Genomic DNA, 18,455 nt, shown 5'->3' with positions numbered 1-18,455 from the left:
AGAGATATATAAAGTAAACTGATTAAAGTAAAATTAAAAAGGCACCCTGAGAAGTTTAATAGTAATTGAATTGTATGACTCTGCATAAATTAGTGAACTAATTAATTAAATAATTGGATTAATTAAATTAGTCTTAATCAATAATAAGACATCATAAAGCAGATCACAACAACATGGCGAGCCAACGTGGGACTTAAAAGTATCTCTAGTTGTGAATTTGAAGGATCAGAAACGGAAAACAGGTGATTGAGAGAATTTATTTGCCCGTCGGAAAGAATTTGATTTATGATGAAAATTTATGAAATTATTTGAGTTATTTTATCTAGGTACAATTTTACATTTATTCTATTTTTGATTGATATAATTTTTTGATGAATTTAAAATTTATGTGATAAATTGATAATATTTGAGGGAGAAATATTTGTCGTGTTCTGCAACATAGAGAGTGTTGTAAAATTTCACATTTCGCGGGGACAAAAAACAGTAACAAAAAAAACAACATGTCGACCACAAGGAGTCAAAGCAAAACGCAAGAAAGGAAAGAGGATAAGATAGAAGAGGAAACAATTATTGATGAAGGATCGGATAATGAAGGAAATGCGACAATAATGGAGGAAAGAAAAGAAACAGGGATGCTGGAAAAATTATTAGCAATGATGCAAATACAGACACAAACAATGAATGAAACATCAAAGAAAATGGATAGAAATCAACAAGAAACATCACAAACAATGGAAGAAAACCAACGGGAAACAAGGCTAGCAATAGAACTAAATAATAGAAATATAGAGCAGCGTTTGGAAAACTATGAACAAAAATTAGAAGAAAATGATAGAAAAATGGAAAAGCGTTTGGACAAATATGAAAATGAGGTAAAAGTCTGTTTAGAAAAAGTCAGAGAAGAAACAGAGAGGAAACTAGAGATGCAGAGAGAAGAAATAGAAACTAAAATGAAAGATATTAAGACTGTACAGAAAAAGGAATTAGAACAGTTAGAAACAAAATTTGAAATGGCTTTACAAGAAGACAAGAAAGAAATAGAAAAACAAATTGAGGATATCAGAAAACAACGAGAGATGGGAGACAGGAGAGAAGTACTCATCCAAAGTCCGGGTGACATAAAAATACAGTTTGGCGGGGACGTAAAAAAATTACACCCGGTAATTTTCATCAACAATTTAAAAAAGAAATAACGACATATCGGTAATTTCGAAACAGCAAAGGAAACGATAAGGAACCATCTTAAAGATGAGGCAAGTTTATGGTTTGATAGCAAAGCAGAAGAATTACAAAATTGGCAAACATTTGAACAAAAATTTCTGAATTATTTCTGGGGGAAAATACAACAGATAGAGATAAACAAGGAATTACAAAATGGGAGATACCAGGATAGTATGGGTATATCAGAAAAAACATATGCTTTACAACTATACAATAATGCAAGACACTTACATTACAACTATTCGTCCGAACAGCTAGTGGAACTAATAGCCAGACATTTTGAAGATACCTTAGAAGATCACATAACTCTACAAAACTACAAAGATATTGACAGTTTATGTCAATTCTTACAAATACGAGAAGCAAAATTAAGAGAAAGAAAAATGAGGAGAACGAAAGAAAATTATAGACAACGAGAAAATCAAGACTATAGAGATAGAGGACAAAATTTTAGGAGGGAGTACACGAGAAGAGAATTTGTCCCGAGGAGGGAAAACGAAAGTAGAGACAACGGAAGAGTAAACTATGAACAAAGAAATCGGCAATGGAACGAAAACAGATATCGAGAGAACCAGAATAGAAACAATACTCGCACATATCAGGAAAACCGAAATAATAATAGAACGAATGAACCGGAAAATCGCGGAAACCGATACGGGTCCGAGAGACCAAGAGAAAATAGAAGAGCGGTCAACAACACACACATAGAGGAATGTGAGGATGAGAGACAAAGCGACAGAAGTAGAAGCGAACAAGAACAGCAAGCGTCTTTTCACGAAGGCGCTCACTAAAGACAAAGAAACAAACAGGAATTTTTTGTCACCCGAAGGAATTTATTAAATTGGCAGAAAATAAGGACAAAACAAGTGGAGCAAATCTGAAATTTGTAGATGGTTTTATCAAACAGACACCGATTAAAATTATGATTGATACTGGATCGGAAATTACACTGATCAACAGAAAACTAATAGAGGAAGTTAATTTAACGAATTTGATTTACAAAATTTCCAAGGTAAATTTAGTGGGCGCAAATAAACGGACTTTGGCAACGATAAATGAAGGAATACGAATAAAAGTACGATTGGATAAGAAATTTTATGCACTACAATGTGTTGTGATGCCAAACATGTTGCATGATATGATCGTAGGAGTGGATGAGTTGGCAGAAAAACATGTGGTGATAGATTTCAAAAATAACATGATGAAAATCAAAGAGGAAAAACAAGAAGAACAGGACAGTAAGGAAATGGAAAAGGAAAATGAGAAACGGAAAATTGATTTAGATAAAGAACAAACGGTGGAAATGAATTTGGCAATGAAGCAAGGACAGAGAACAAAGAGGAGATTAGCAAAAGAAAGTGAAAAGTGGGTGTCCTCAAAAGAAGAGATGAGCCCAGAAGAAGAATAAGAAGAAAGATTAACAAAAGAAGGCGAAAGAGGTACAATTGAAACAGTGGTATTTGAAGAGGTATGCGAAATGGAGAAGGCAGAATACAAGATAAATATGTGCAAAGAAATTGAGGAAAAAGAAAGAAAATTGATGTGTGGAGAAGAAAAGGAAAAGGAATTGCGTGTAATATTGAGAAAGTATGAAGATTTAATAAATGAAGAAAACAGAGTAGCCAAAAAGTATGAACATTCATTTGAGGTTAAAGACTTAGGAAATTTTCGATCGAAAACTTATCCGATCCCATATAAATACCGACAGGAGGTGAAAGGAGAAATTAAAAAAATGTTAGAAGATCAAATCATAGAGAGATGTGACTCGCCGTACATCAACCCAATCGTGATTGTGAAAAAAAAAGCAGTGGAGAATTGAGGCTCTGTTTGGATGCCCGGAATATAAATCAACACACGGTATCTCAATATGAATCACCTCTCAACATCGAAGCTATTTTTGGGAGAATTACGGGAACACACATGTTTTCTAAAATTGATTTGAAACATAGTTTTTGGTTAATACCGTTAGCAGAGAGATGTAGAAATTACACCGCTTTCTCAATCGATGGTATTGTATACCGTTTTAAAGTAGTACCTTTTGGATTACAAAGTGCGTGTGTAGCATTGGTAAGAGCTCTCCATGCAATATTAAATAAATATGAAGATTTCATAGTGCACTACATCGACGACTTACTCATTTTTTCACCAGATACATCAAGTCATTTGGAACACATAAAGATTATTTTGGGAGAATTGGACAAGGCCGGATTAAAACTGAATATTGAAAAATGTCAATTTTTTCAAAAAGAAGTGATATATTTGGGATTTAAATTGGACACACAAACAGTTAGTTTAGCCGAGGACCGGGTAAAACTCATAGATGAATACCCAAGACCAACGAATTTAAAAACATTGAGAGGTTTTCTCGGGACGATCAACTATTTTAAAAAACTAATTCCTGATTTAAGCCAGAAGGAAATTCCTCTGATCAAATTATTGAAGAAGGGTGTTAAATGGAATTGGAAAGAAGAACAAGAGAAAGCTTTTCAAATTTTAAACGAGGAATTCTCGAAAGGAACGAAAATATATCATCCCATGTACAATTTGCCTTTCATACTACGAACTGATGCATCCATACAAAAATTTGCGGGAGTTTTGTCGCAAATACAAAACAATCAAGAAGTGCCGATTTGTTTTATTTCCCGGGTGACAAAAACACACGAAAGAAAATACAGTGTGACTGAACTAGAGTTTGCTAGCGTACTTTTCTGCGTAAATAAGTTAAGATTTTATCTGTTGGGAGCAAAATTCACAATCGAAACTGATCATGCAGCTTTGGTACATATAATGAAAAATCGTCTGGTTAACAATCGTATACATAGAGGCATTTTGTTACTACAGGAGTATGACTTTGAGTTTCGATATATAAAAGGAAAAGACAACATTATAGCTGACGCTCTCACAAGGGATGAAGTCTCGGGGAAAAAGGAAGTAATTGCTTTTCATGTAGGACTGAACATTTTGACACAAGAGGAAGGTGTATTTTCGTTAAACGAAATTAGAACAAATCAAGAAGACCTGGAAGAAAGAGAAAAAAGAAGAGCGGAGAGTGAAAACGGTATATTTTTCAAACGAATTGATGGAAAGGAACTATACGTAATAACAACACAGAAAAAACAAAAATAATGGTACAGACGAGAAGAAATATAATCCCACAAAACATTATGCATGAAGATGACATTGAAACGGTTGGAAAGTTTACATACCTGGGAGTAGAAATATATGCCGATGGAGCAGAGGATGGAGAAATACGAAAAAGGATAACGCAGGAAAACAAAGCTTATTTTGTCCTCTCCCATATATTTCGGTCTAAAAGTGTCCACCGAAATACAAAGATGAGAATCTATAAAACTTTAATTCGGCCAATAGCATGTTATGGCAGCGAAGCATGGGTCCTGAAAGAAACATCCAAAAACAAACTCGACACATTCGAAAGAAAAGTACTGAGGAGAATACTAGGACCTGTGAGGGAAAACGGAATCTTCAGAATTCGATATAACAACGAGCTCTATCAACTGTATAAGGAAACACCCCTGTCAGACTTCATTAGAATACAAAGATTGCAATGGGCCGGACATGTGATACGAATGGGAGAGGATAGGCTACCAAAACGAGCACTGAACGCCAGAATGCAGGGAAAGAGACCAGTTGGAAAGCCAAGAAAGCGCTGGGAAGACACAGTAAGCAGCGACGCACAAGCACTTTTAGGAGTCCGTGTATGGAGAAGAGCAGCCACAGACAGACAAGGGTGGAGGCAAAAAATAAAGGAGGCCAAGGCTCATTTTGGGCTGTAGTGCCGTAGAAGAAGAAGAACTATACGTAATAACACAGACATTGGCAGAAAGGATCATACAGAAATTACACGAGGACAATGGACATATCGGCAGCAGGAAGGTTTGGCTGGTTTTTCGCGAAAACTATATATGCCGAAAAGATTACCGGATTGCAAAAGAAGTTACCCAAAGATGTGAAACATGTCAAAAATATAAAAGCAGAAATTTCCGAAATGAAAATGTGGCTAAAAATATTGTATCCCACCAAAAATTAGACATTGTAGCAATAGATATGTTAAGTGATTTGATAATGACCACGCAGAGGAACAAACATATTTTGGTGATGGTAGATATTTTTTCGAAATATGTAAAGCTATACACGTGCCGTACGACAAAGGGATAAGAAATTATGAGAAAAATAGACAATTTTATAGCCACCGTAGGAACACCAAGGAAAATTCTTTTAGACAATGCTACGTATTTCCGGAGTGACCGATTCAAGAGACAGTTGCAAGACATGGGAATAGGGACAAATTTTGTCAGTATCCGACATCCTAAAAGTAATCCGTCAGAACGTTTTATACAAGAGACTACAAAATTCCTCCGCATTGCTGCCATTGGACAACATCGACGATGGGATAGAAAAGTGGCAGAAATCGAAAACTACTTGAACACCACTCCAAGTACAGTGACAAAAGAGACGCCGGAATATGTCATGAAGGGTATTATGCCAGTACGGCCATGGGAAGAACCGGAGCAGAGAGAGTATCAAATAGTATTGGAAACTGTTCGAAGGAGGCTGCAGCGCAGTAATGAAAAATATCTCCAAAGGCAAATCCAGAATAGAAAACGAAGACCAGTGACTTTCCAGAAGGGAGAAAAGGTGCTTGTAAGGGCGTTACGAGTATCAAATCTCACGGGAGACGTGTGTGCAAAGCTAATGCCTATTTTCGAGGGTCCATACATCATACAAAATGAAAATGGAATAAACAGCTATGTTCTTAGACATGTAGAATCAGAAAAGATACGAGGAGTTTACAATATCCAGGATGTGTACAAATACCATGAATAAGAATAGTATAGATTTAAGATGGAGTAATAAAAATTTAGGATAGGATAAAATGACTACAAAAGAAAAATTTTGTGTTGAGAGAAAATAATATTTTTTTTTGGTTACACTTAAAAAAAAAAGGAATATTTGTATCTCAAAACAAGGCGGGGATTTGTTATGGATCAGTTTATCGATCAGAAATAGAATAAAGAGTTTTTTTTATTATTTTAATATACCGCGGGCATATAAGTTAAAATACAACCCTGTACTTATTTGTAATCGTTATAATAAGAAAAGACATTGTTTCCGTGACGGACTAGTTTTTCCTTGAAGGACTAAGTGAATAGTGAAAGGACAATGGAATTCATGTAATTATATATTTAAGGAATAAACTTTGTAATTGTATTTTGCGGTGGACATTTTTCGAAAGTAAATAAGAATTAGATTTAGATATGAGATAACAAGAATTTGGAAGCTTATTTCGGTTGAAAAAGGCAAAATTGTTAATGGTTTCTGAAAAGTAATTTGAGTGAAATTAGTTTATTTGTTTTAAATATTATGTTGGAAATTTTCTGAATCGAAAATTAGTGGGAAAGATGAATGCTTATGATTGGTTAAAAAGGAATGATGGGGGATGAGAGAGTTTGAGAAGGTTGTCTGGGGAGATTGAAAAGATTATTATGTTACCGGCAGACCAGAAGAGAAGGTGTTTTTTCGTGTAGTCAATCGGAGTAGGAGTGTTTTTCGTTTGTTAGTGAAAAAGGTGAAAGCTGAGAGCAGATCAAAACGAGAAGATTAATACCTCTTTTTGAGTCTGTATAGTCCACGAGATCTAATTGAGAAAGAAAGGAGAATTTGTGAATAAAGAGTACCGGTCAAAAGAGGCTTGGGCTTGTGTTTTCGGAGGAGTAGTTTGCTGGTATGCGGTTTTGGAGCGATGCTGAGAACGGGAAAGATTTGATGGTAGCCGGACATAATCAATCAAGGAAGGAACTGTGGTTTTGATCGAGAGGAGACATCATTGGTGTAAAAAAATTAAAGGTCAGTCAAATAATTTGAATGAAAGAAAACTTTAAGACATTCTAAAGATAAAATCAAATATAAACATATGAACTAAGATTCCAAGTTTTAAAGAGTTATTTTTTTGTGAATAAATTATATTTTTTATATGGTAAATTTTTTAGTAGATATTATTATAAAGCAGATCAATAGATAGTTTGTTAATTAAAATTAAATTTAGAGTATAGGAGTTTGTTGGGAAAGATAATTGCCCACAAAAAGTTATTTATTAACATTCACCGTATTGCTTATTGAAATAAATAATAATTTGGGTGCATATTTATGTTGTTTTAATGTTAGTTCCGTTTCCTGTTTTATCCCGATTATAAGCAACTAGGAGATACTAAACCCACTAGAAGAGATATATAAAGTAAACTGATTAAAGTAAAATTAAAAAGGCACCCTGAGAAGTTTAATAGTAATTGAATTGTATGACTCTGCATAAATTAGTGAACTAATTAATTAAATAATCGGATTAATTAAATTAGTCTTAATCAATAATAAGACATCATAAAGCAAATCACAACAATATATATATATATATATATATATATATATATATATATATATATATATTGTTATGCTATGTAAAATTAAAAATAATATTGGTTTGCTCTTAATATATTTCAAATTATAAAATATAATAATCCAAAATATTTCAACGGATAAACTATAAAAGATATTTCAAAGAAATGAAAGTTCATTATCTTTGGATTACCTGTAGTAAACAAAATTTAAGATATGCATAAATTATTTTCTTTGTAAAATATATTCGAGTGACGTGAGGGAGCTTAAGTGAAATGAACAATACGACCGGGTTTTCCAAATGGACTTGTACAGTGAATAAGATAATAGGGTAGAATTTAGAAATTATATTTCTCCGTTAGTTCTTAAGAATTTGTAGAAACCGATTAGGCGGCAAAGTTTCTTTTTTGAATGGAATGGGGTTTAGATGTTTTTGAATGCTCTTATTGATTTGGGTTTTGTGGTAGCCGTTTTGTAAGAGTGTTTGCCTTATTGATTTAATTTCGGATGACCTATGATTGTTGTCGCTAAGTCTTATGGAACGAGAAATGAGAGTGTTGACAACTAAATTGAGTTGGGCGGGGTGATGATGTGACTGGGCATTAACATTAAGATATCGGTTTGTATGAGTGGGTTTCCGGTACACGGAATAGGAAAAACTGTGAGGTAAGTTTTTCTGAATAAGAACATCAAGGAATGGCAAAGACGCTTCAGACTGAACTTTCATCGTTAATTGAATACTAGGATGTATTCCATTTAGGTGGGCGAGGAAGATATCTAACGTGTCTTTACCATGAAGCCAAATGACAAAAGTGTCATCAACATACCGTAACCAGCAGGTGGGTTTGAGATTTGATGAGGACAGGGCTGCTGTTTCGAAATGTTCCATGAAAATATCAGCTATTACGGGAGAGAGGGGAGATCCCATTGGGGCACCTTTGATTTGACCTATATATATTGCACATATATATTTCAAATATATATATATATATATATATATATATATATATATATATATATATATATATATATATATATATATATCGAATATCCAGTAATTCTTGTATATATATATATATATATATATATATATATATATATATATATATATATATATATATCGAATATCCAGTAATTCTTGTATATATATATATATATATATATATATATATATATATATATATATATATATATATATATATATATATATATATATATATATATATGAAAAGGGGGTTTAGGTTAATTTGGGTATGCAGCTAATTGAAAGCCAAGTGTACTCTGTTCAACAGTTCATTATATTTCGCCAATTTTTATTGGCATCATCAGATGAGAGCTACAATTATTCAAAATATGGTAAAATGCAATTTAGTAGTTGTTTGTTATTAATATCTTACTTGATTGAGGTTAACGGCAGTCTGATTTTTTAATAACATCAAGTAATATTGATTAACCTATGCCAGTACATAATTAGTTCCATGTCGTTGATGTAGTAATTGTTTATTTGATTGAGGTTTACTGTAAAAGTGTGTTTTAGTTGAAAATTTTTTTTGAAATTACATTTTGTGTTATATTAATTATTTAATAGTTATGTGTGTCTGTTTATAATGTTTGCTTTTCAATGTGTAATAAATAGGCATAAATCTCACTCAGATGCTCAACATCTGATTTCTTATTTATTAAATTATTCATTTGAGTGATAAATGCCATCTCGAGGAAGAGTCTTTTACTGAGATTATTTTCCAATGCAAGAATCTTTGTTTCACTGTAGTTCATTATATGTTGTTCATCATGATCGTGTTTTGCAAGGGAACATCTATCGGGATATATTCTGCTGTCACTCTTGTGGGAAGTGATACGATTTTTTTTAGGTGTCTGTTGGTTTGGCCAATATATTGTTTGTTGCAACTTCCACAAGGAATACGATAGACTATATTGGATAATTGGTCTGTAGGTGTTTTATCTTTTACTTTAGTGAATATGGAATTAATGTTTAACACTGTGTAATTAGCGATTTTTATGTTATCATCAACTGATTTAAAAATTCTTGTAAGTTTCGGTGTTAAGTCTTGTATGAACGGTAATCTAAAGTATTTAAATGGAGTTAATTTGGTGTTAGTGGTTGTGTTTATTGTAGGTGTAGTGTTATGTGGTGTGTGGTTAGGGATGGTTTGTATTACAGATAATGTATCATTTGTTGTAGTGAATAGTATTTTAGTAAGTAATGCGTTTGGGTATGAACACCTCCACCTACAGACCAATTATCCAATATAGTCTATCGTATTCCTTGCGGAAGTTGCAACAAACAATATATGGGCCAAACCAACAGACACCTAAAAAATCGTATCACTTCCCACAAGAGTGGCAGTAGATTATATACCGATAGATGTTCCCTTGCAAAACACGTACATGATGAACACCATATAATGAACTACAGCAAAACAAAGATTCTTGCATTGGAAAATAATTTCAATAAAAGACTCTTCCTCGAGATGGCATTTATCACTCAAATGGATAATTTAATAAATAAGAAATCAGATGTTAAGCATCTGAGTGAGATTTATGCTTATTTATTACACATTGAAAAGCAAACATTTTAAACAGACACACATAACTATTAAATAATTAATATAACACAAAATGTAATTTCAAAAACATTTTTCAACTAAAACACACTTTTACAGTAAACATCAATCAAATAAACAACTACGACATCAACGACACGGAACTAATTATTTACTGGCATAAGTCAATCAACAATATTCGATATTTGGTATTTCTGATACTTAACCTTAAGCAGCGTTTACACGATGACAATTTGCGAGACAATTGTCATCACGTGGTTGCGGATTGTCGGAGGCCAATCCAGTTGAACGAGAAGATGTTTATACGGAGCCAACAATTGCCATGGCAGTAGACAGCTAAAACATGGCCGACTGCTCGTCATCTGTGGTGTCCTGTGAGGGAACTGGCAAAAAACAAGACAGCACTACTGGCCTACACCGTTCACATGGCGCCAATTGTCGTGACAATTGAGATTTCAAGTGGTGGGAGGGCTCACTGGGCGCAGCTCATTGTCCTCAGTCTACTCCCGGAGACAACTGAATTTTGGGCCAATTGTGAGGGCAGTTGGCAAGGTAATTGGCCTGAAGTGTTTAGACGGAGACAATAAATTCATGCCAGTCAGTTGTCTTCTGACAATTGTCTCGCCAATTGTCATCGTGTAAACGCGGCTTTAATGACAGTCACTCAACTAAATGTTTTTGTGTTTGTTTTGCTTTTAATTTGAATTGTGTTTGTACTTATATTTTAATTGTTAAAGTAAATTATACAACTAAATGTTACATGTAGAATATAGCTGCAACCCACATTGTATCCACAAACCATTACTTGATGTTATTAAAAAATCAGACTGCCGTTAACCTCAATCAAGTAAGATATAAATAACAAAAAACTACTAAATTGTATTTTACCATATTTTGAATAATTATTGTCGCTCTCATCTGATGATGCCAATGAAAATTGGCGAAATATAATGAACTGTTGAACAGAGTACAATTGGCTTTCAATCATCTGCATACCCAATTAACCTCAACCCCCTTTTCATCTACCAGATCAGCTGTTATTTTAGAGGAACTATATATATATATATATATATATATATATATATATGTATTATATGTGCTTTTACTGCATTCATTCAAAAAGTATAAACAGCACGTGTTTTTTTGGTGTGCAGCTGACTTTAGCGACGTTTTTATATAGACTGTTAATATTCTTCTTTTTGTTTTTAAAATCGTATAATCATTCAAGATAGTGTACATTTCACAAAATTACAAAAGGTCAGTATAATATGTATAATATAAAACAGTTTCTTTTGATTAATTTAATTTAATTTAATTTGAGTATCTATAACAATGTTGTGCCATAAAATTAGCTTATTAATGTGAATTACCAAAAATTATATATTGTTATAATTTGTTATTAGACGTATGAAAATAAAGTAAACACGTGAAGAAAAATGTTTATCACTGGTGTATATATGTACATATAAATATTTACACTATTTACACTTCGTTAGCTACGAATAGCTATGATGATTGCCGACCTCCGCCGCGGAGATGGCACTTGAAGAAGAAGAAGATATATATATATATATATATATATATATATATATATATATATATATATATATATATATATATATGTATATATATATATATATATATATAAATGTGCACTCGTAAGTGAATGGGATATTTTCGGTCAATTTGGAGATAAAAAGACAAGAGTTGTGCTACTTTATCTATTTATTGAAGACGTTTCACCCAATGTTCATTGGGCATCATCAGTTCATCTAAAAGAGTATTATAAGCGATACATCTATATGAAAAACAATTAAGTAAATGATCTTACCTTTAAAAGATCTGTAGCATTAAGCTGTTATTATTGTGAAGAAACATCAAAAATTAATCTATTAAATAAAACAGCAAAAACACAAAAACACAGAACGCCGGAAGATTCCCAATTAAAGTAATTTTATATTAATTTTTTTTTTATAATTTAACTTTTGAAAATATTGATTGATTCTAAAATCTATCAAAAAATATAATTGTCAATTTTGAAATGTTATATTAACATACTGTGAATTTTGATGATGTTAGAATTCTCTGTAGAGAACGTAACCTTAATAAGAGACAGTTTATGGAGATGTGTCATATTTTAAAACAACCTAATGCATTAAATAAGAAAACTGATATCAGCAACTTAAGCCAAATTTACCATGCACCAATACTACAAAATTGATTCTTCCGTATTCTACTTTTAAATTATTGGTTTCTTCTTCAACTTCTTTTATTATATCATAACATTTATGTTGGCATCTACAAAACTTTTCCTTAAATCTCACCAGCTGATTGTCAGTTCTGACATTCAAGCTTTCAAATACTTTATTTTGCATGATATGATCAAAACAGTCAAGATCCCTAGCCTTGCCTTTGTTAATATACCATTTCAAAATTGACAATTATATTTTTTGATAGATTTTAGAATCAATCAATGTTTTCAAAAGTTAAATTATAAAAAAAAAATTAATATAAAATTATTTTAATTGGGAATCTTCCGGCGTTCTGTGTTTCTGTGTTTTTTGATGTTTCTTCACAATAATAACAGCTTAATTCTACAGATCTTTTAAAGGTAAGATCATTTACTTAATTGTTTTTCATATAGATGTATCGCTTATAATACTCTTTTAGATGAACTGATGATGCCCAATGAACATTGGGCGAAACGTCTTCAATAAATAGATAAAGTAGCACAACTCTTGTCTTTTTATCTCCAAATTGACCGAAAATATCCCATTCACTTACGAGTGCACATTTTTATATATATATATATATATATATATATATATATATATATATATATATATATATATATATATATATATATATATATAGTTATATTTTAATAATCATTCAATTTGTAACCAGTTTTCACTTCTGTCAACACTCCCCCAGTGCTAATTTTTTTTATTGAAACTAGGTAGTTAAAAATGTCTCAACTAAGAAATGTTTATGATTTTTTAACAATCCACATGGACTAAATATTGAAGTTGTGTTTAAATATAATCTAGTATAGTGTAATGTATACCATACTGTGTATAATGTAGTATATAATGTTTAATTAAATAATTTTATACATACTTACTATTGCTTACCTGCAAAGAATCTCCTAAATACCAATTAAATATTTGCTTAAATTTATAATACACAAATACACAAACGAAACTCACAACGTGAACAGACGATTGATGAATGACGAATTGACGAATTTCAAATTTCAACAAAGAAACACGTCGCGAAATTCCCGGAGTTTGCGAAGCGATCACATACTTGTAAAATATTTATCAAGTGCTTGAGTGAAACATAATTTCTGGCACGTTTTATAATATATAAGTACTGTGGTATTGAGTTGCTATATTTGACTATAGTTAAAATTATGTGTGAAAAAGGGCAGTGTCGTCTGCATAACGTAGGTTGTTTATTTTTCGGCCATATATTGAGATACCCTTTTCCAATCCTTTAACCTATTAACGGTCAAGCAATGAAAAACAATAATTTTTCCGAATTTTTTATTGAAACTAGTTAAAAATGCCTCAACTAAGATATGTTTATGATTTTATTTTTTAACAAAAAAATTAACAATAACATCTAAATTTTTTGCATAAATATATAGTATGACTTTTGAATAACCTACATTTCTTTCGTGTACTTGTATCGTGCCTTCTAATCAAATGACCAATATTGTCAAATCTTACATCGTCAGGCAAACTATCTTTGGACGGACGTCCACAACCCGAGTGAGCAGGCACTTCTGTGTTCACTATTTTAGCACAACGTTCAAATTTCATAAGTGATACTGCTTGAAGTGATCTAAATTGTAATTATGACATTTTATTATCATTTGCAATATTGTAAATCTTTCAGCTATTTACGACTGTGCTATCAATAAGATTCATAAATAGAGGCCACCATCATTTCTTTTCTGAGATTCGAGAATATTTTTGTATTCTTTCCGACGGTATCGTTCTCTTTGAACTAGAGGTAGTAATGTGCAGGTATTTCTTATTACTCCTTAAGACAGACATAAGAGAATTGTTAGGAAACAAATAGACTACATTTTAGTAAATAAAAGAATCCGAAACAGCTTTACATCTGTCAAGACTTATTCTGGAACAGACTTGGAAACAGACTACGTTCCACTGGTGGAAGTATTTCGAGTTAAATTCAAAACAGTGCAGAAAAAGAAAGCACAATCGTACGACCTGCGTATGCTGAAAGACCTTGATACGAGGATGAGACCAAACCACTTTGAACGAGCAAGTGACAGAGTCATGTCTATATAAAAAGAAGAAGAAGAAGAAGATACACAGGATAAACATTAAAATAGCTGCAAGAAAGATAAAATAAATCAGTCATATTAATGTAGAATAGCAGAGGACAGAGTGTTTGTCATAACTTTGGACAAGTGCCCAATTGAAAAAGAACACAGGTCGTTCAATAAAGACGGATCTCTAGAAAGAAAATAGAATAGATTTAAAAAAATAAAAGCATGAATATGTATTTTCCTACTTTTTTAATATTGAAAATACGTAAATAGAATTAAAATGTAACCTTTGATATCTGTGATAAACCCATCACATGAACAGTGGCGCCGATGTATGTAGTTGAAATTGTTAAACTTATTTTAACAGTTTATTTTTTATTATCTACATATGAGTTGCGACCGATATCACAAACTTATTTATTTTCCACAAAGAGACTCTTTAATACCTAAAATTATTACTATACAAATCTGATTCGAAATATCGTCAAAAAGTATTACACGGCATGTAAAATTTTAATTTTTAATAAAAAGTAAAAGATTAGGCATTACTTATGGGGTTCAAAGAACGAGCCTTTGCGAAGATTGAAGTACTAATAAGACCACCGCAATCGGGCATACCCCGGGTAATGATTAATTAATTATTCGGCTAATTCTTCAGTCACTCTTTAATATGATTTTGTCAAATTGGTCCTTTTTAGGACCAACTAGTCTAATAACATATGTCTATAACTCGTAAGGGTATATCTAGAGATCAAGAAACTTTACTTTACTTAAACTTATCAGACATATGAGCCAAACACGAATCTGACTTATTTCTAGTGCAGGAAACATATATAGGGCCTAACTTAGGGTATTTGGTATATAGCTGATCGCTAAAAACCAGATTATAGATATAGATATGCTATTTCTGTCGGAAAAGAAGCAAAGAATAACTCAAAGTAAGAAAGGACAAAACCAGTCAGCTGAGAGAACCTTTTAACGATGTTGAGCTTGAATCCACCATCTACATATTTAATGAAAAATAATACAACTACCGACATTGACGATCTGAGCACAAAGCTTATTACGAAATCTGGACCAAAAACACTACAATGGCTTATCCAGATAATGAACAATTTTATTTAAATTATGGAGGTACCCAAAGTCTAGAGACAAGCCAAAGTTGTAACCTTGCTTAAACCTGGCAAAAACTCCAACGACCACAAAAACTATCGGCCAATATCTTTATTTTGTCTGTTATTCAAAATACTTCTTTACTATCGTTAATATGATATCACCGATATTAAAAGAAAAACTCAAATTAAAAGACAAAACTGGCTATAGATAGGGAAGATCATGTACATCACAAATAATAAATCAAAGACGAGTACGAAAAATATCGGGTATCAGGGGTGGTATTCTTCAATTTAAATGCCGCTTACGACACCTTAAATTACAGAATATTTCTCCAAAAACTATATGATATCCCCTTAGATAATAAACTCACTTATATTGTTTGCGTATGCCTACACCAGAGAATATTTTTTGTATCACTCAATGGTAAGAATAGCAGATGAGGAACGGTGTCGCTTGGGGTAGCATAAAGGCACCTACACTGTATAGCATTTACACAAACAAACGATCCATACCGGTAGATACTAGGACTTCTATTATATAGACGATGCACAATAAACATAAACTATGAATCAATTTTCAGCCAAAACCCCTGAAAAACTCGTGTGTGCTCCTTCAATTTCCCTAACATAGACGCTTTCACAAAACTGAGCATCCAATAATGTCATGAAATTATTGAACTGTAGACTTCCTATAAATTCCTTGAAAATAGTTTGTATCGCACGGGGTCAGTCACAGATCATTGTTTAAAACTAAGAGGTAAATTGAGGACCAGAAATAATATTCTTCGCAAGCTTGTCAGCTAAAAATGAGGCGCACATCCTTCCACCCTTAAAACATAGACGTTTGCATTATATGCTTCTGCTGCCGAATATACATTGTTAGAAAAATTAACCATTCTTTCTTTTTGTGCACACTACTACCCATTTTGCCACAAAAATATCTATTGTAGCACTTAACCATATTTATTTTGAGATAACCTTCTATCAAGATATCATATGTAGTATACAAATAAGACCAGAACTAAAATAATAAAAAAGCTTTATACAAGATGTCGCAGAAGATTGGATGAAATAAAAGTAGTTTTTATTAATCGGATGCTTACATAAAACGTACAAAGACATACTCACGTAAACAAAATATGTTACGAAATTTCTGTAATTAAAAAAAAACATCGAGTTCGGCATTGAACTAATAAAATTATATTAAATAAAAAAACAACAATTTTAAAAATGCAGACAAAATAAAATTTTCTATGCAAGCGAACATTCCATTAAATAATAAGCCCAAATCCTTTTGTATCTATATACCTGTTTTTAGTACGTAGTTATACAGGTAATAAGATATCCTCTGTTACAAAATGTAATGCGTATGACATTATACTGTCTACAAACAGTAGATAAAAATAAGTATAATAACAACTCTGCGGAATTATACCCTTAGCACGGTAGGGGTTAACTACCATATCTGACAATATTTCGTCCCAACTAGTGGCAAAAAATATGGACAGCAAAACAACAATCATCATATATTTCGGGAAAAAACTCAGAAGTGAATAACTCTTTTAAACCCAACATCAATAATCAGAGAGACATCTTCTGTTCTGAAATCTATATCGGCCTAACATACTTAGCTGGAAGATGTTCTAAGAAGGGCGGATTGTGTGCCAAATGTCAAAAATACCTTCTTGAGCTCAAAAAAGGAAAGATGGGGAGAGAGGTAACAATGGCTCCTGAGACATTAACTACAGAAAATGTTCATAAAACCAATGCGAAAGTACGAGTAAAATCTCTACTTTGGGCAATCTTGGTAGACGATCTTCTCAAAAATCTGTCCACAACAGACTGTCTAGGATACGCTGATGATAGTGCAATAGTCGTCAGGGGTCCCAAAATTCGCCTAGGTTGTATCTGGGATACAAACCTTAAATATAGTTGATAATTGGTGTAAACAAGAGAGACTGGCAGTCAATGCTCAAAAAACACAAATCATCAACTTCACAGAACAGGCAGCATTACAAAGCCTAAAACCACCGGTGCTGGGAGGAACACAGATTCCATTTCCCAAAAAAACAAAATACCTAGGGGTATATTTTTATCATAGGCTAAGATACATTTAATAACACTCGTGGACAAAGATCTATGATAGATTACATGTTAACCAACAGAGATATACATCCATCGAAAATAACCGACGTACGATCAAACTCCGCAGATGTAGGTAGCGACCATAGCCTAGTATTATGTAAAATAAGAATTATCCTAAAATACTTCACACCCAAGAGAGCGGCAAAAACACAAACAAAAATCAAAGTAGAAGGACTAAATACGAAATCCACGGAATACTTATACAGAAAACGAATATAAGAGAAGATCGCTGGGACTAAAATATAAGAAAGCTGGGAAAAACGAAAAATAACATAATTCACGCAGCAACAGAATCACTTGGAGAGAGGAAATTATCGAACAACAACATATCAAAAAAGAAAACACCATGGGTTAGAGAGGCAGTGAAGACAAAATGTGAACAAAAGAAGAAAGCCTTTTTACAATACAGAACACAACAAACACGACAGGCGTATAACCACTATAAACAAATCAGAAATAAAACAAATGATTTAGTTAGACAAATAAAAAGGGAACACTGGCAGAGCTTCTCAAAAAAGATGGAACACGACTTCTACGAAACACAAAAAGAAATATGGGAAATGATTAAGGACAAAGAAAAGGATGAACGAACTAATAAAAAACGAAACATATTCAGAAGGAAACATGGGTAGACTACTTTCGATCCCTATTTGCTAAAGGTGACGATAACGAACCACC

Source organism: Diabrotica undecimpunctata, chromosome 8, assembly GCF_040954645.1.
Source record: "Diabrotica undecimpunctata isolate CICGRU chromosome 8, icDiaUnde3, whole genome shotgun sequence".
NCBI lineage: Eukaryota > Metazoa > Arthropoda > Insecta > Coleoptera > Chrysomelidae > Diabrotica > Diabrotica undecimpunctata.
Note: the sequence above shows the minus strand (reverse complement) of the source record.